Source organism: Arvicola amphibius, chromosome 6, assembly GCF_903992535.2.
Source record: "Arvicola amphibius chromosome 6, mArvAmp1.2, whole genome shotgun sequence".
Classification (NCBI taxonomy): Eukaryota; Metazoa; Chordata; class Mammalia; order Rodentia; family Cricetidae; genus Arvicola; species Arvicola amphibius.
In genome coordinates this window covers 73,880,575-73,901,360 of record NC_052052.2, presented here as the reverse complement: position 1 = coordinate 73,901,360, position 20,786 = coordinate 73,880,575, and the positions used below count along the sequence as shown (strand labels likewise).

General features: G+C 38.0%; 1 pseudogene; it reads right to left on the bottom strand.

Moving 5' to 3' along the window:
* Window positions 1-3,899: 3,899 nt before the first annotated feature.
* LOC121677227 overlaps window positions 3,900-20,786 on the bottom strand; it is a 16,955-nt pseudogene continuing 68 nt past the window's right edge.

The following is a 20,786-nucleotide window of genomic DNA, read 5'->3' as shown; positions in this document are numbered from 1 at the left end:
CTATCATCTATCTATCTATCATCTATCTATCTATCTATCTATCTATCTATCTATCTATCTATAATCTATCTATCTATCATCTATCTATCTTTCTTCCTTCCTTCCTTTCTTTCTTTCTTTCTTTCTTTCTTTCTTTCTTTCTTTCTTTCTTTCTATCTATCATCTATCTTTCTATCTATCTACATACCTACCTATATATCTATAGAAAGGGGCTTTATTAGAATGCTTTACAGATTGTGGACAAGTTAGTACAACAATCACTTTCTACAAAAGGAAGGTCTAAGAATCCTGTAGTTGTTCAGTCTATAAGGCTGGATTTATCAGTTGGTCTTCAGTATATGCCAGATTCACAAAAAAGTAAGTTTTAACATCAATAAAGGAAAGATAGTGCGAGTGAGAGCAAACAAAGAGAAAAAGTGTTTCCTTCTTTCTTGTCCTCTATATAGACTGCCAGTAGAAGGCATGGCCCAGATTCAAAGTGGATCTTCCAACCTCAAAAGAACTGTATTAAAGATATATCTTCCCACATCAAAGGTCCAGAGTAGAAGTGGTCTTTCCACTTCAAATGACTGAATTAAAAAACAAAATCCCTTACAACTATGCCCAGTCAATTACATTTTAGTTAATTCTAGGTGTGGTCAAGATGATAACCAAGATTAGCCTTCATAAGTACATATCTTTTCAATTTGACAATCCTATCTTTTTGTGTCATGTTTACTTTCCAAATGAAAGCAATAACCATGCCATAGTCATGCCTAACATGATAGAAATATAACTACAAACACACAATATACTTACACATGTCATAATTATGCCAAATATGATTTAACTCTTCCTTGTACAACCACAAAAACAGTATAAATTTAATAGTGGCAATTCCCTTGAGGGACTTTCTTTTAGTATCTCAAACTTAGATATGATAACCACTAATATTCTCTTAATTGATATTATACTACACATTACATAATAAAAAATTTGAGAAAAGAAAATACAAATATCTGCATAAACACATTCTTAACAAAATACAATAGAAACAAACACTGATGTCAATTATAATGTTCATTTCTGCAAATGGTCCCATGGCCTTAGCTGGTATTTATAGCTACTTTTTTCTACTCTCATTCTGTATGTTCTCCATACACAGTGATTTGGTTCTTTTCCTGTAAGAGGGATCCATATTGTCATTCCTTAAGGGTCTCTGCCCTTTGTCATCCTGACTGGATTAGGTTGTTGTAATTTGCTACTGACTGATGTGGGATTCCCCTCTGTATGCTTTGAATACCATTGGTTAATAAAGAAACTGCTTTGAGCCCATAGCAGAGCAGCAGAACAGAGCTAGGCAGGAAAATCTAAACTGAATGCTGGGAGAAGGGAGGTGGAGTGTGGGTAGAAGCCATGGAGCCACCACTGGAGACAGAAAAATAAAAGATAATATATCCAGAGACAGACATGCTGGAACCTTGCCAATAGGCCATGATCTTCATGGTAAAATATAAGATACTAAAAATGGGCTAAATTAAAATATAAGCATTAGCCAATAAGAAGTTAGAGCTAATAGGCAAAGTAATGACTTAATTAATACAGTTTCTGTGTGGTTATTTTGGGAGTCTGGACAGCAGGGAAATGTTGTAAGCCTCCTTACAAAAAAACAGTGTTCCAACATGTGCTAGCTACATCCATGCAAAACCTAAAAGCTTAAAAAGTCATTTTAGACACAAAAGAACAGCATGGTTTCTTGGTAGCCAGCATTTTGCTGACAGCATGCCACAGCCCCTTTAAGAGACGTTTTCCTGATTCAACAGTAACAGGGAAAAAAAGCTGTGCTGTTTTGAAATGGCTGCAGCTTCCTGGGCTGTGCTGCCAGTATGAACTCTGATGAGATCTAGCTATGGAGCATTTAAATGAGGTTTGTGACCAGAGTGTGGCAACTTCCTTAGTGGCAACATAGACTGACTGTGTGCCTGAAAATGAGGCAATGTACATGTCTCTCAGAGGCAGGGAACAGCTTTGCCATGCTGGACTGGGCAGGGCAAGCAGGTAGTGCCATATTTCCCCTAGCAATGCCACAGCTTAGGTTTGTAAGAAGTGCTTAGCATTTTAAGAAACAATCCTGGTCAGAAAATAATTACAGATACACAACAAAGACAGATTGAGACAGATATAGACCTCTAAATGGGTCACAGTGTTGTACATATACTTGGGAGAGAGAAGAAAAATAGTATAGAGAGTTAAAAATAAAACAAAGTCTTTAAGGAGACAGAGTATAGACAGTCAGATTAAAATGAGTAAAAATAAGTCATATAAAGAATGAAAATACACAGAGAGTCTGGATTATGTATATTACTGTGTTTTCTTTGAATTTTTTGACTGAGAAGGAGCTAAATAACAAACATACATAGTTTCATGGTATTTTATGTTCAAAATATGAATCTAAAGATATGTTGCTTTAGAAAAGAGGTTCTTCTTTTGTTTCCACAGATGAGAACCTGTGAATTAATTCCAGACTAATGTGCTTTAATGGACCAAGACTTCCCGAAAGGTTGCTGAGAACACCCCCCAAATACTTTGCCCAATAAATAGCAGGAAGTAGTTTAGAGAGGACTGTGCTCAAATTCCCTAAATGATTGTTTATAAATGCTTATTTACATTTAAAGGGGGATACGCTATAGAGATTTGTATTGGTATGGATCTTGATTTATTGAAGCAAATTTAAGATTAATTTTGTTATACTGTATATATGTATTTTTGCCCTTCACTAAGGTATTGTGTTTGTGTAGCTCATTTAAAATGTAATGCATAATTAAGAAATATAGGTTAATAGATAATCATCTATAATAATCAAACTTGTAGTCATGTTAGGTGTTCTAGATAAATATATGGAGATATATTTCAGTAAGATAAGTATTCTTCCAATCTTTCAGAGACTTTCAGAATATGGCATTTAAAATGTTTTAAGAAGTTAGGACTTTTCATGACATGAGACATATATGCAGCACCAATTACTTCAAAAGGAAGATGGGCATTGAAGAGGCTCCTTATGGAGTTTGTTAGCCATCTCAGCAAGAAACTGCTCTTGCCTGCATTGCTTGATGGTATGCTGTGTGAATTGGACATACAGGACCCGCAGAGAAATGACTGCTGAATTTGCCTAAAAATGAGACTGTCTTTCAGGATTCCTGCTTTCTCAGAGAGTCTGCTAGACATTCTGCAGGGCACAGAAAAATGTGACTGACAAACTGCCAATATGGTCAGAACTGTCTTTGAAATTTCCTGCTTTTTGTGGAATACATAGTATCTGCCAGATACTATGGGCCAGATGTCTGAAGATGGATGCCCACAACAGTACAGAAGACCTTTGGGTGACTGTCAAGCCAGCAAGCTATCTCTGTCATTTCTAGAGTTTCCTACAATGCACTTCCTGTTTATTTGGGTAATAGTATATTCTTCTGGATGGAGTCTTTGATGGAGTTGAAGAATATGTAGTTATAATTACAGTTTTCCTTAGTCATGATAAAAGATTATATATATATATATATATATATGTAATTCTTGCTTGATACCTGTTTCAGTTTCATTTTTACTATGTAATTTTACTATGATTAAGTTAAAACCTTTCTTTTAAAGAGAAAAGGGGAAGTGATGTGGGATTCCCCTCTGTATGCTGTGAATACCATTGGTTAATAAAGAAACTGTTTTGAGCCTATAGCAGAGCAGGATAGTACAGAGCTATGCAGGAAAAACTAAACTAAACTGAATGCTGGAAGAAGAAAAGTGGAGTTTGGGGAAAAGCCATGGAGCTGCCGCCGGAGACAGACATGTTGGTAACTTGAGTAGCACTCCCTTTTCAACACATGGACTGTGACAATGGGAGAAACAGTACCACTTATTAAATGCATATATCACCTTCTGGATAATCTACCCCAACTCTCTATGATGTTCCCACCTAATTGGTATGATAACTCTGTCTTCAAAAGGTCATTCTATCTATCTTTCTATTAGGGTAGCTCTTCTGGATGGAGGGAAACATGGTAAGACCAGGGAATTCCATGAACATGGACCTAGTGTCATACTTCTCTGGCTGGAAGTGAGTTTCTTGATTAGAAGTAGTACTGTATAGAATACCATGACAATTAACAGGCATTCTGTAAGTCCACAGATTGTGGTTTTGGTAGAAGCATTACACATAGGAAAGGCATATCCATAACCAGAATAAATGTCTACTCCAGTAAAAACAAAGTGCTGACTTTTTCATGGAGGAAGTGGTCCAATGTAGTGAGTCTGCAACAAAATTGCTGACTGGTGCCATATCTGGGGCTCAGTATTGGCCTCTGCTGTTGGTAGATCTGGTACTCAGCAACAACTGTAGCTAGGTCAACCTTGGTGCATTGCAGTTTATGTTGTTGAGCACATGCATTATGTTATTGAGTAACCCTATCACTGCCACCCTGGCCACTTTGTTCATGGCCCATTGGCCAAGGAAAGGGATCTACAAAGAAGCAGACTGACCACAGAATAGTTCATCCTATCTACTTGATTACCAAACTCATCTTCAGCTGAAGTCACCTTTTGATGAGCATTTACATGGGATACAAGTATTTCAACATCCTTTGCCCATTTGGAGAGATCTGTCAAAACTTCTTTCCCAGATGTCTTCCTCACCAATTATCCAATTGTGCTCTTTCCAAGTCGCTGACCATCCAGACAGTCCATTGGCAAAGCCATGAATCAATTAATGAACAATCACACTTATGGCCCTTTCTCCTTCCAAAAGAAATGAATGACCGTGTGTATCCCCTGAAAGTCTGTCCATTGTGAAGATTTCCCTTCTCAAGTGTCTTTCAGAGTTGTCCCAGAAAGGGGTTATAATGCTGTCCATTTCTGAATGGTGCCTGCATAACATACAGAACCATCAGTAATCTTGGCCCTAGTCTTCTCTTTCTCAGTCAACCATAGGTACATTCTTAGCAGAAGAAGGCATTTTAACAGGAGTAGAAACCATAGGCATTTGTGTAACTTCTTCATGTAATGCAATTGTGCCTTCAGGACTTGCTCAGGCCCAATCACATATATTTGAAATAAATAACTTCCATTCGATAATGGATTGTTGCTATGCATATACTACTTTATGACTTAGTGGATTAGATAAAATCTAGGTCCTGATGGGAAGCTGAGTTTGCATGGGAACTTGGTGGTCCATTGTCAAATGTTCAGTTTTCACTAAGGTGCAATAGCAGGCCAAGAGCTCTCTCTCTAAAGAATAGTTATCTGAAAACAATGATTGCACATCGCTCTAAAATCCTAAAGGTCTCTTCTGTGATTAACCTATAGGGTCCTGCCAAAAACTCCAAATACCATCTCTATCTACCACTGACACCTCAAGTACCATCAGGTCTTTTGGATCATATGATCCAAGTGGTTGAGCAGCCAGGACCTGTTGAAGTGCCTTCTTCTGTTTCAGGACCCACACAATGGTAGCAGATTTCTGAGTCACTTGATACACGGGCCAAGAAAACATCTGAGTAAGGAATGTGCTGTAGCTAGAATCCTAATAAGCCTGCTAGATAAATGTACTTTTTTTAATTGGTGGGTGGGGTCAGATGCAGTAATTTATCCTTTACCTTAGATTACCTTAGATTAAGTTACCTTTACCCACATTACTGGACTCCTAAGAGTAGAAGGCCCTTGAATATGGTTGGACTTATTTCCCATGTGCATTATGTGTTACCAAAAAGTTTAAAGGTGTTGCCTCCTACTCATTGGTCCAATCAGCATAGTGTCATCAACATGGTGGATCAATGTGATATTTTGTGGAAGAGACAAATGATCAAGATCCTTTTGATCTAAGTAACAACACAGGACTACAGAGTTAATATACCCTTGAGGCAAAACTGTAAAGGAGTATGGCGGCCCTTGCCAAGTGAAAGCAAATTGCATCTACTAGTCTTTATGGACAGGTGCAAAGGCATTTGCTACATCAATAGCTGTATACTATGTACGAAGATATGTGTTAATTTGCTCAAGGACTCTACATATGGCACAGAACTAGTCACTGTCATTCTCCATCATCCATCTGTCTTCTGCACTGGCCATACAGGAGAGTTAAAGTGTTAAATGTGGTAGAAACCATCTCCACCGAATCTTACTTGGTGGCTAATTACTCCAGGGATGTGTGATACTATTGTTGACTCACTATTTTTTCCCTGGCAGAGAACAGCTATAATGTCTTTCATTTAGCTTTTCCAACTATAATAACCCTCACTCCACAGACCACAGAACTAATGTAAGAATTCTGTTAACTTCTGATTGTATCTACACCATTTTTACATTTTGGGACTGGGGAAATAACTGCAGGATAAGTTCAGGTGCTCACAGGACATTCTGTGAGTTGGACTTCAGCCAAAATCCCATGAATCACCTGACATTAAGCTCCTACTTGAACACAATGTTTATTGGGAACTCATGGAATCAGTACCATTCAAAACAGGTATCCAGTAGAACCCCCAAAAGTCTGATTGTTTCCTTTCTCCCAGTGTATAGTTACTTTGTAAAAAGGTCATAGGTCCCTTTGGGGAAGAACTGAAGAAAGGTTAAGAGTAAAACTCTTAAAAATTTCATCAAGGTCCATCCTCAGGGGAACTTGGCTGTCTCTTTATTCAAGGGGTTCTGCATCTGCAAACTGACTCAAAAACTGAAAATTGGTTCATAGACCTAAATTCCCTTTTACAATTCAATGGGGACTTCTTTTCATTTGTTTCAGAATTTTTCTGCATATACAGATCAAACAAAAATGTAATAGCTTCCTTATGTCTTTCATGCATGCCTAAAAACACCATGACTGATTAGCCAATACTAAAAGTCCATATGAGCCAAGCCACCATAAAATTCACTTTGCCTGTGCTGTCCATTTTGGGTCAGGCCATTAAGGATATTGCTTTGTCTGTGCTGTACATTACAATAACTAAGATCACATTGTCTTTGGTACCTGGCTCTTGCTACTTCAGAGCCCAATTAAATACATTGCTTGTAATTCATGCAACTCAGCAGCAGCATCTCCACCCCTAAGGTATGGAACAAGGAAAAGATCAATAACAAAGCTACTCAAAGGTGCTGGTGTCCCTTTCAATATTTTCTATCTTATAGGGTTAGTAAAGGAGGCCTTCTCATTGTGGAGGATTGGTTTTTATTCAGCATACTGTACCTATTCCAGCATTGCAATTTTCCTAAGCCTTAAAATCCCTTCATCAATATTAAGCCAAGGGATAGATATCAGATATCCTCAACTCCTTTTCATTATGCCATACTTTGACAAATGCACCAGCTAACCATTTAAACTTTTGACACTTTTTTTTTTTACCTGTGTGAGTTTCTATATTAAACCAAGAATTTTCACTCAGTGGGCCCCTATAGCCTGATCCAGTTTGATGTTCCTTCCACCTTTATCCCACACCCTTACAATCTATTCCCATACACTATTCCCCAGACTTGTGCTTGAATGGATTTGAAAACTCATTAAGTTCTTTAGTAGTGTAGCACACCTCCTTATGGACTATACTTTCTATCTCTCCTCTAGGAACCTGCTTGACCTTAAATCTTGTTATAGCTCTAGAAGCAAGTATGGGTGGTCCCCGAGGAACATCAGTATTGCTTTGCCTGACATCTGTTTCATAGAAAGTCATTGCTGGTTTAGCAGATAATACAGGACTAATTTCCTCAGTCAAATGTGGGAAAGGCAATATTTCAAGGGGGTGCAGATGAGAGGATATCTGCTGAGAGTGGAGAACAGGTAAGATAAACCTTGAGAATGAGGGTTAAGTTATCAGTTTCAATAGTGCTCTTCCACGCATCCCTATCCCAAGTTAGTAGAACCCATTCTTTATTTATCAATATCCTTACTTTAACCACTGGTGCCATCAAGGCTGGGATTTAAATTTTTGCTGTAATTTAGCCAACCTTACAATGAGGATTTCAGTTTATTTTCCACCATTTGAGCTTTGTGGCAGCTGAAGAGAAGACTGTCTTCCAGGGCACACTTGGAAACCTTTAGACTGCTCATGCACATCTGGACCTGGCCAGTTTTATCACTGAGTTCATTGTTGTCCTTCACTGTATTAGGCGATGTGAGATGTTGGTTAATTTTATCACAGAGCTCATTCTTTCTCTTGGTCAATTTATCCAGAGATACTTGCAGCAACTGAGCAGCATTATCATTTCCTTATTTTTCTTCAAATTGTCAAAAGTTTTGTATACAGAGTCACTAATTCATTGCCTTTCACAATTGGTGAATTAGGATAAACAAATGTGTCTGTCTCCTTAAGTTTGTAAAATAGTTCACACCATGGGTTTTCAGCACTCTCAAAGCTTCCAGGAGAAACTTCGATGACTGCATGTACTGGCAAATTGGAAAGCTTATTCCAAATACTTAACATATACTTAAACAAATTCATCCTTATACTTTATTGCTCAGAAGTACCTCTGGTCCCAAAGTCTGTTCTTATCAGGTTTCTCTAGCAGAACAGAAATTTTAGAGAGGGGGCACACTATAAAAAGGGGGGCAGTTATTAGGCTGGCTTATAGACTGTGGACCAGCTAGTCCAACAATGGTTCCCCTCCCCAACAGTAGGTCCAACAACTGAGTACTTATTCAGTCCATGAGGCAGGTTGGGTGTCTCATCTGGTCTTCAATATATGCTAAAATATGGAAGCAGTAGGCTCTAATGCCAGTAAAGGAATAGACTTGCTATAGAGTGAGAGGACAGGCAAAGAAGTTTCCTTCTTTCTTGTCCTTATATAGGCTGCCAGTAGATATGGTCCAGATTACGGGTGGCTCCTCCCACCTCAAAACATCTGGATTAAAGGTGTGTCTTATTTACGGCTTCTACTGTAGAGATGAAACACCATGACCAAACAGCAAGTTGGGGAAAAATGGTTTATTTAGTTTATACTTCTACAATACAGTCTGTCACTGAAGAAAGCTAAGACAGGAACCCAAAAGGGGCAGGAACCTAGACACAGGAGCTGATGCAGGGGCCATGGAAGGATGCAGCTTAATGGCTTGTTCTCCATGGCTTGCTGATCTTGCTCTTATAGAACCCAGAATCAATATCCCCAGGGGTGGTCCCACCTACAATGAGATGGGTTCTCCCACATCAATTAGTAATTTAAAATTTTAAATTACAGGCTTGACTATAGCTCAATATTATGGAGGAATTTTCTCAATTGGTGTTCCCTCCTCTTACATGACTCTACCCTGAGCCAAGTTGACATAAAATTATGTCCATATACAAAGTGTATCTTTCTACTTCAAACATGTGGATTAGAAGTGGGTATTCTCTGCTTGGTATGACGACACACATGTTTAATCCCCATACTTAGGAGGCAAAGGCAGGAAGATCTCTTGGAGATTAGCATAGTGTCCAGAGTGAGTTTCAGGATAGTCAGGATTACACAGTGAAAAAAAAATACCATCTTCCGTAAAACAACAAAAAGAGTGGGTCTTCACACTTCACATGGCTTAATTAGGAAAAAAAATCCCTCATCTGTGTACCCAGTTGTTTAGCTTTTAGTTAAATCCAGATGTAGTCAAGTTGACAAGCAAGAAAAGCCATCACAGAAGGTTTGAAAAAATACACCAAAGTTTTTATTATTCTAAGACTTAATCATTCAAGTAAAACACTTAACAATGTAGTAAGGCCTCGCACAGACTATAGAAACTGTGGCCTGGTGACAACTATCTCAGTCTTTGATCCTCAGCCCACACAGTTCTCTCTTGATAGCTCTGACCAACAGTTCATACATTTTTTTTTTCTTTTTAAATTAATCATGTTCACTTTCTTATATGAGACAAAGAGGAAAACTGCAGACCAGTCTCACTAGGTCACAGTCACCCATGTCTTCACACTAACAGACTTGTTTTCCAAAGGACTACAGTTTTTTTTTAAAAGACTTTCACCACACAGTTCTTTAAATAGAGAATATATTGGTATGAAAATGGCTATCTGCTTAATATTTTATACACACACACATACACGGAGAGAGGATACACATATATGGGGGAGGGGGTTTAGGAGAGTTCCTCTGAGTTAAAATAATTATTAAGAATGGCCTCACTTCACACTCCAAAAGTGAGGTTATGTGTTGGGTTTTTGCAACTGTAGAACATTGCACTTGGACCCAGCAGAAGCTCTGGATACCACAAAAAGAATCTGCTCTCATTTGGGAAAACTCTAGACAGCCATTCACTCACTCACCCAAAGAATAAAAGCTCTGTCTTTCTCATTAATGTTCTTTTACAGAGAGTAGGACATGAATCACTTCAAACACTTCCAAAAAACCCAGAGCATACAAGCTCTGGCACTGACCTTGCCTGAGTGCTTACAGTTTGTATTATGGAAAAGGATGGTTTGTTCCTTTAATTCTTCCACATAAAATATTCCTTGTGAAAGGTGCTATACCAAAAGTGCTTAGTAAAAGAGAAGCCTGATTGAGGTAATTGTTTTGTTCCGAGGCAGTTAATTTCACCTACATGTTTCACTGAAAAAAAAAAATCATCAAAATCAAATATGGCTGGATGTGGACATTGTGATGTGCTCATGTAACCCTAGCTCTCAGAAAGCTGGTGCAGGAGAACTGCTTACTTCAATGCCAGTCTGTCTCAAGAATGAAAGGGAAGAAGGGATGGAGGCAAAAAGAGGGAAGAGGGAGAGGGAGGAAGGCATAAAAATAAACTTACAATATACCTACACTCTATGACCGAATAGTCCAAATCTTGAGATAACTTCAAGGTAACAGCTAAAACAAAACAAACAAAAACACAAAACAAAAAAGGAAAAAAGCTCCTACATGAGGACGTTTGGTACAGCATTAGTTATTGAATGTTAAAATGTACATCACTTTAGTAATTTCACAATAACTTTTCATCTGATTGAGTCAGGAATCGATCAATGTGTCAACTCTAAGGATACAGAAATTGTGAGAACTTGCAATTACCAATGAGCAGAACTTACATATGCATGCGTATAAAAATGAATTCAAAAGAGCACAACAAAACAGAAATATAAGGGCGACAAACTTTGGCTCCTGTTTACCACTGCAGTTTAACAATTGTAGTCAACCTCTACCTTTAGTTATATGGCATGGATTCTGGATTAGACTCAACATGTCACATGGTCTGCAAATAGCTTTGGATGTTGTATGCACCTAATCACATCAGTTTCACAGATACATTAAAGCTGGATCATTTTGTTGGACAATTTTCTAACTAGACCTAGAGCAAAGAAAACAGGATACAGAATGCCTTACAAGGGATGAACATTTGTAACAAAAAGTCACTGTACTTCAAGTAATAAATATGTATTATTCAGAAAACAGAATTTATAGAATGAATTTGTTTAATCTATTTACATGCATGGAAACACAGGCTATATTAGAATTGCTTGCAGGTGACGTGGTTCACCTAACCCAACAACAGCTCACTATGAACGGAAGGTTCAAGAATCTAACACTTGCTCAATCCATGACGCTGGACGTCTTAGCTGGTCTTCAGTATACACTGGAATCCTGAAGAAGCTGGTTCTAATGCCAGTTAAGGAATGGACTTTCCAGCAAGAATGAGAACGAGAAGGAAAAGAGAGCTTCCTTCTTCCATTTCCTTTATATAAGTTGTCAGCAGAAGGTGTGGTTGAGGTTAAAGGCAGATCTTCCCACCTCAAAAGATTTGGATTAAAGGTATATTTTTCCACTCCAAAGATCTGGATTAGAAGTGGATCTTCACACTTTGAAAAATTCAATTAAGAAAAAAATCCCCAGGTACACACTGGTATTTTGGTTTTAGTTAATTCCAGGAGTAGTCAAGTTGACAACCAAGAAGAGTCACATCCTTAAGTGAAATGAAGCAGTCCTGAGTATACTGGTTACATGGCATGAAAGGTTCTGTTTACCCAGACACCTATTCATGACCAAAGGCAATTGCAGGTAACCACCATTTGGTGGGTTCAATAGTCAAACTGGGTCCAATTAGAAACTTCTCAAGAAATACATATTAATTTCTCAAAAATACTCTAATTTCTTTAATCCTGTCAATAGCCCTGTGAGGTCGTCTCAGTTTTTCAGTTAAAGAAAGACCTTAAAAGGTTACAGAGTAGCAATAAATGTGTATTCTATCAGGGGGTACACTTAGGAAGACCTTCATTCCAAAGCATTCTTCCTAATACACAGTTCCCACTGGGCTTTTCTTTAATGACATTCTCATCACTACTGTAATGTTATTTATCCAACTACAGAGCTATTAAAATAGTAGTACAGGTCTGACTACATCTATGCTCTTAAGATCTGCCTACTATTAAAAGTTCCTGTAGATAGCTGGAATCTGGAACATCTCACAAGGGCTCCTATGTTAAAGGCTTAGTGCCCTGTTTAAGTGTTTTGCAAAGTTGCTGTGGCTATGTCTTTAAAAGGGACAGTGAGACCCAGTGCCTTTTCAACGACCCCCTTCTACTGAATTATAGGTTTTTTTTTTTTTTTTTTTTTGGTTTTTCGAGACAGGGTTTCACTGTAGTTTTAGAGCCTGTCCTGGAACTAGCTCTTGTAGACCAGGCTGGCCTTGAACTCGAAGAGATCCGCCTGCCTCTGCCTCCCACGTGCTGGGATTAAAGGCGTGCGCCACTGCCCGGCTGAATTATAGGTATTTGCACCACCACACACTCCATGATGTTTAATCACAGCACTAGCAATAAAAGGCAACATATTGTCTTGATCAAGGGCTGGAACCACAAAGCCATTAGCCAAAAAAGATTTCTACTTTTTTGTTTTTGGAGACAGGTTGTTTTTGTTGTTGTTTTGTTTTGTTTTGTTTTTTGTGTGTGTAGCCCTGGCTTGAACTTACTCTGTAGAACAGGCTGGCTTTGAGCTCACAGATATCCTCATGTCTCTGCCTTCTAATTGCTGGGATTAAAGGAATATGCCACCATTGTCCAGCTTTAACTTCTTTTTTTTTTTAACATCCACAGAAAAAACTGTATCATTGAATTGCAATCCCAGATCCAACCTTTCCACTTTTTAAACTGAGTCCAACAGGTATTTTGTAATGAAAAGAAGATTCAGGCACACTTAATTACCCCTTTAAGGTAATCAAAGGATCAGCAACACATTTAATTTTCACAAATTACTGACTCTTAATACTTAGAATACAAGTCTATATGAAATAAACAGGAGGGTGGTAGAGGGATGGGGGGTGACTGACAGAGACACAGAGAAAGGCTGACTGGTTATAAAAGTCGTTCTGTAGGAACTAAGTCAAACATCTACTGTTTGGATACTTACACTCGATGAGCTGACTTCTTTATGATCCATTAAAAGAATATCATTGAACACTTCCAAGTGCAACTGCATACATGCAGCCACAGAGGAAAGTATAGATAGTGCCCCAGGGTAGTACTGAATACTGCTTAAAAAAAAAAAAATCAAAGCAGACCTGAGCAAGGAGTATGTTAATACAAAATTGAGAGCTTCACAAAACCAGTTACCCTACCTAAAGTCCAGAGCCAAGAGTCTTGGGGAGAAAGTTCTTTGACCCTTTCCCAAGGTAATCAGCAAAAGGAGGCTGGAACAGTACATGAGCTGACTTCAACTTAAAACAAAAACAAACAAACAAACAAAAAAATGATTCCCCGACCCAACCCCACAGCTCTAGATAAGAGTCTATGGGAACTTACATGGGAAGTTGCACTGCTTAGACTTCTACCCCTAAAAGAGGGCCTGCAGACCCACAGAGGTGCCAAAGAGAAGTCCAAACCTAGAAACTCAGACTAGGGTAAAGGCAGTGTGGTAAAGAAGCCTGCAACAGGGATGCTCAGCATTCTGCATCCTGGAAGCAGGAAGACCAGCATGGTGTGTGGGAAAGTACTGTGTGCTGATGGTCAGATTAGATTAGGGTAAACACACAGGCAGGACCTCCCCAACCACAAAGAGAAACTGACTGAGAACATAATGACTATTTCAGTCTACTGTTTGAGTTTATATACTCTTAATCTTTAATTATATATCTTTTAATTTTTTCCTTAAATTGTTTTTTTTCTCTTAATAGACACAATTTTGCATTTTTAAATGTTCAACTGATAGGCTGTGACTTGTGTCTTGGGAAAGAGTCTCTTCTGTCCATCTTTCTTCTCTCCAAATCTAACATACAGCATTATCTTTGCTTTTTATACCCCTAGCTTAAACACTTTCCCTTACTCATACTCTATCCCCACTCATCCCACATGCTACACTGCATTGCATAAGCATTTTCCCCAATCCTAGTATTCCTATCTACAAACTTCATAGGGATCATGAGTGAAAAGTGTAGCACCTTCCCTGGTAGCTAACACTGGGACAGATGTAAAGTCATCATAGTTGAGTGTGCAGTCAGTTTTACCCAAGTGATGGCAGACCAGAAAGATTCATCAAAAACGAACAAACAAAAAAAAAACAAAACAAAAAACAAACATAGTGTTGCTCCAAGGACACAAAGAAGCTTTGCTGGGCTTATACCTTTTCTGAGTCCTAACATTAAAAAGCATAAAACACTGCAGAGATCTGGAAACAATACCTCACTTTCACACTATATGCTTCCTCCAGATAAAGAAGAAAGCTCAGAGCTAAATCATACCAGAGAGCAACTCTACTTAGCAAGCAGGGCTACAAAATGTTGTACCCAACAGATAAAGAATATTGTCTTATCTGTGATACATAACATTTTCTGTAAAACTGAATACATTTTAAGCACACACTAGAGAAAAGTTGTTTTCTAGCCTGGTGACCTTGGTGCAAATTGTGTAGATGGAGGGATCCTCCAAGACATTTTTATAAATTTGTTTTTCTTAGTCAAACTACAGAACTTAGCTTTACAGAAGATGTCATATGCACTTTACTATTTTGATGTAGTCATGTGTATCAAAGAGATTTAGACAGATACAAATCTGTATGTGTAGCGAGGAGCTGCGGGCCGCTTTCCGCCGCCCGGCTCCTGGCCGCCCAGCTCCTGCACGGCTAGCTTTACACCCGAAATAATTACACGGAAACTGTATTCTTTTAAACACTGCCTGGCCCATTATTTCTAGCCTCTTATTGTCTAATTCTCACATCTCTTGCTTTAACCCATATCTAATAATCTGTGTAACACCACAAAGTGGTGTCTTACCGAGAAATATTCAGCACGTCTGTCCTGGAGGCTGGCTTCATTGCATCTCTCTCCCTGAGCAGAGGCACGGCAGTCTGTCTAACTTAGGAGAGGCATAGCATCTGACTGAGCCATCTACCTCACTTCCTTCTTCCTGTTCTGTCTATTCCGCCCACCTAAGGGCTGGCCAATCAAATGGGCCAGGCAGTTTCTTTATTAGCCAATGGGAGTCCTCCATCATGTATGCTTTATTGTATGTGTGGGATTGAATTAATTAGTACAAGAATAGTTTTCACCAGATTTTGCTGTGTTTAAATATGCCTAAAATAAACCACTCAGGGTTAGACTTTCCTAAGTTTGAACCGCCAGCAGCTACTAAGTCATGTTGCACTGAACTGTCTTCTTGCCTCAGGTGGCCGATTTCTCTTCTGACAGTGAAGGTCATGGAGGTCTCAGCAATTAAACGTGAAAGAGAAATTAAAATTTCCAATGATAAAACACATTAAAGGAATCAGTTCTATAGGGGATAATAGAAGGAATACTTTAATCTGAAGAGAGCAATAAATATACCTAAGGGGTCAAAAGGGACAATCAAACTAGCGATACCAGGACAAATAATCTAAAGAGATAAAGAAAAAATAAAACAATAAAAACAACACACACACATCAACAAAATGACAAAAATTAATATGCATTTCAACTAAACAGCAATGGTCTCAATTCCCAAATAAAAAGACACAGATTACCAGACTGAAAAAGAAAAGGAGCCTTAGTATTGCTGTCTTTGAGAAACATACCTCATTATCAATGACAGACATAACTTAGGATAAAAGGATGAAAAAGAGTATTCCATGAAAATGGAACTAAGAAAAAAGCAGAAAATACTATTATAATATCTGACCAAGACTGAACATGAGATAAGAAAGGGCACTGCATACTCATTAAAGAGGAAAAAAGTCTGCCAACAGGATTACAATCTTAAAATATATGCACCAAGCATAGTTGCATTTCATTAAAAACAAAAACAAAACCACCAGTAGACTTAAAACTACAGGCTGACACCAACACAGTAATAGTAGGTGAACTGCAAGGTCATCTAAACAAAAACTAAACAGAGTAACTGTGGAATTAAATGCATCATAAATCAAATGGACCAACAGCCATCTATAGAACATTCAACTCAAAACACTATAGAATGTACATTCTTCTCAGCTGCCCATAAAACTTTCTCCAAAGTCAACCACATATTATGACACAAAACAAGTCTAAAATTACAGCAAACTTCAAATAACATCCTGCATCTTATCTTGTCATAATGGAATAAAGAGCTGGGTATCAACAATAGAAACTACACAGTACCCAAACTTATTTACAACAAATAAAGACCTACTGAGTGATAACTGGGTCAAGGAAGAAACCAAGAAGAAATTTTAACAATTCCAAAAACTGAATGAAGTTGGGTGTGGTGGCACATGCCTTAATCCCAGCAATTGGGAGGCGGAGGCAAATAGAACTCTGTGAGTTTGAGGACAGCCTGGTCGACAAAACAAGTTCCAAGACAGCAAAGGCTGTTGCAAAGAGAACAACAACAACAACAACAACAACAACAACAAACCCACCAAAGTAAAAAGAAAACTAAAAACCAAAAACCCCAAAGCAACAAATAAACAAAAACATGAATGAAAAAACACAACATTCCAAAATCTATGGGACAGAATAATGGCAGTTCTAAGAGAAAAAATCCATAGCACTAACTGCCTACATTAAAATAAATAAATAAATAAATAAAAAGAGATTGCAAATTAGTAAGTTCTGATACACCTGAAGGCTACAGAGGTGGTTCTTTGAAGTTAGACAAACCTTTAAGCTAAATCAACCAAAATAAAGAAAATAAAAGGATCCAGATTAATGCCAAGGAGATATTACAACAGACATCAAGAAAATTCAGAGAAGCATAGGGATATTAAAAAAATAAATAATCTAAATGGAACCATAACTTACAATCAGATAGAAGCAATTATTAAAACTTGCCCACCTGAAAACAGCACAGCATCAGATGGATGAATCCAGGACAGAATTCTAATGGACCTTCAAAGAACTCATATAAATACTCCTCAAATTATTACACAAAACAGAAAACTAAGGAACATTTTTAATTCATTTTTACAAAGCCAGTATCACTCTCATTTAAAAAAAAGTCAAAGATTTCCCACAAATATAAAAATTCTCAGTAAACCACTTGCAAACTAACGTGAGAACACATCACATAGACTATCATCCACCACAATCAAGCTGGCTTCATCACAGGGATGGAGGGATGGTTCAATATATACACGTAAATAAATGCAATCTACCACATAAGACTGAAAACAAGAATCTAATGATTATCTCTTCTCTTCAGATGGAGAAAAGGCCTTTGACAAAATCTAACACATTTTCACAACAAAGTCCTAGAGAATCTAGAAATATAGGGAATCTATCACAACCTAAGAAAGGTAATATATACTAAGACTACAGCCAACATCATCCCAAATGGAGATAGAGAAAAAAAAGAGCATCTATTCTCTTCCATCCTATTCGATATAATACTGGCAATCTTAGGGCAATAAAACAAGTAAGATAAAGAAGCTATAAATATGAAAGGAAAAAGACAAAATATCCTCATTTATAGATGATATGATTCTGTAGAAAGAATTCTAAAGCTTCTACCAGAAAGTTCCTCTTGCTGATAAATGTATTTTCAAAATAGGATACAGAATTAACACACAAAAAACAGCAGCCTTCCTAAGTACAAAAGACAAACAAAATAAGAAATCAATAAAACAATTCCATTCACAAAAGCCTCAAAAAATAACAAAAACAAAAAATATTGGAATAAACCTAAGTGAAAGACTTTAAAAAAAAACATTAAGACACTGAAAACAAAACTGAGGAAGATACCAAAAGATGGGAAAACCTGCCCCACCCATTCATGTGAAAATGACCATCCTACCAAAAGCAGTCTACCAATACAATATTGTGTTTATCAAAACCCAAACACAATACTTCACAGAAATAGGAAAATAATTTTAAATTCTATTTGGAAACTCAAAATACCCAGGATAACGCAAACAGTTCTGAACAACATAAGGAGGTATCAATATCTCAGATTTTAAGTACACTACTGAGCTATCACAATAAAAATCAATATGGCACTGGCATAAAATCAGACATAGTAATCAACGGAATGGAACTACACCCCTACATATAAGCCCACAATCTTACTGCTATCCAGCTTTTGACAAGCCAAAAACATACTGGAGAAAAGACATCTTCAACAATTGCTGCTGCTCAAACTGGATAGTGGCATGTAAAGGAAATTAGATCCTTATCTGTCACTGTGTACATAAATCAACTCTAAATGGATCAAGGACCTTGATATAATACCTGATAGATACCCCAAATCTGACAGAGGAGAAAGTAGGGAAGGTGCTTGAGCTTACAGGCACAGGAATGGGTTTTCTGAATTGAATTCCTATAGCACAGCCATTAACACTAACAAGTAAGTGGACATCATGAAGCCAAAAAGATTCTGAAAAACAAAGCACACCACCATTGAGGGAAGAGAGCATACGGGGGAAAAAACTATCAGCTATGCATCTGACAGAGGTTAGAAACTAGAATATAGGAAGAACTCAAAACAGTAAACATCAAGAAAACCAATGAGAGATATAGATCTAAACAGAATGCTATGAAAAGATGAGCTACAAATGGTTAAGAAACACTTTTTTAAAAATGTTCAACATTTTGTTAGCCAGGGAAATGCAAGTTAAAACTACTTTTGAGATTTCACCTTAGAGTGAAGACAGAATGGTTAAGACGAGAAAAGCAAGGAAGAAACAAAAATGGTAATTTACTGCTGATGGGAGCACAAACTGGTTTAATCACTATAGAAATCAGTGTGAATACTCAAAAAAAAAAACTATAAAAGATTGTCTTAGTTTGGTTTTCTATTGCTGCAAAGAGACACCATGACCACAACTCTTATAAAGAAAAACATTTAACTGGGGCTGGTTTACAGGTTCAGAGGTTTAGTCCATTATTATTATGACAGGAAGAATGGCAGTATACAGGCAGAAATGGTGCTAAAGGAGCTAGGAGTTCTCTATCTTGACCTGCAGGTAGCAAAAGTGAAAACTTTGTACCACACTAGGGGTAGCTTGAGCATATATTACCTCAAAGCCCACTTCCACAGTGACACACTTCCTCCAAGGCCACACCTACTCCCACAAGGCCACAACTCCTACTGGTGCCATCCCCTATAGGTCAAGCATTCATACACGTGTCTATGGGGGACCATATTTATTCAAACCACCACATTCCACACTCCCTGGCTCTCATAGGCTTGTTACCATAACATAATGCAAAATTGCATTCAATTCAACTTCAAAAGTTCCCATAGGCTGTAATTTCTTTTAAATGTCCTTCTTTACTGTAAGTCTCAACCCTGTTTAAATGTTCAAAGTCTCTTCTGAGATTCATACAATCTTTTAATTGCAATCTCCTGTACAATCCAAAATAAAAAAAACAGATAATATACTTCAAAAATATAATGACACAGGATATACATTACCATTCCAAAATGGAGGAAAGGGAGCATAGTGAGGAAATACTGGACCAAAGCAATGCCGAAAACCAGCTGGGCAAACACCAAATTCTGCATCTCCATGTCTGATGTCAAAATGTTCTTCAGGTCTCCAAAACCCTTCAGCTTTGTTGACTGCAACATACTTCTTCACTTGGGCTGGTTCCACTCTGTTAGCATCTCTCCTCAGCAGGTATCCCATGATTCTGGCGCCTCTAACATCTTGGGGTCTCCAAAGAAATCCAGGCTTCACAGTCACAGCTTCACACAATGGCCTCTCTGGGCCTTCATGAAGGCTTCACATGCCTGGCCTCAGCAGCTTTCTTTGGTTGAGGAGGGAGATTCCATAATTCCTTTCTTGTATCCTTGACTCTAAAGACAGAACCACCTGGCCAAAACTGCTATGTTCTGCTGCTTTCTGGGGCTGGAACATGGTCCCCTTATTCAATTACATCTTCATCAGATTTCTGGTTTTGATGGTTACCTTCACTGCCTAAGCTTGGCTGTCCTGGAACTTGCTATGTAAACCAGGCTGGCCTTGAACTCAGACATCCACATGCCTCTGTCTCCTGAGTGCTGGGATTAAAGGTATGTACCACCATACCTGGGCCTAAATTGTTAATTCCTTTTCACTATTTGGAAGTTTAGCTGGGACGGATCTTGCCCTGAGGAATCTACTCCCTTTATTCCATTTAACATCAGGCTTTCCTTTAATCTGTTTATTTCCTTGAACTGGATTTAGCTTTATTTGACTTCCTGGTGTTCTTTTTCTCCTCAAACTGTACATTTTGCATTTTTCTTTGATCAGTTTGCTTCTTTCCATTATAGATCTTCACAAGAGTGAAGGTTAACAACCATATGACAGTCAATACTAGGCCGTTTTAAGATTTCCTCTGCCAGTGGAATTAATATAAAACTCTTTACTTTACCCTCAAGCAGACTTATCAGAGAGGGCAAAAACCTTCCACCTTCTTTACCAAAATATCACAAGAACAGTCTCTAGGGAAC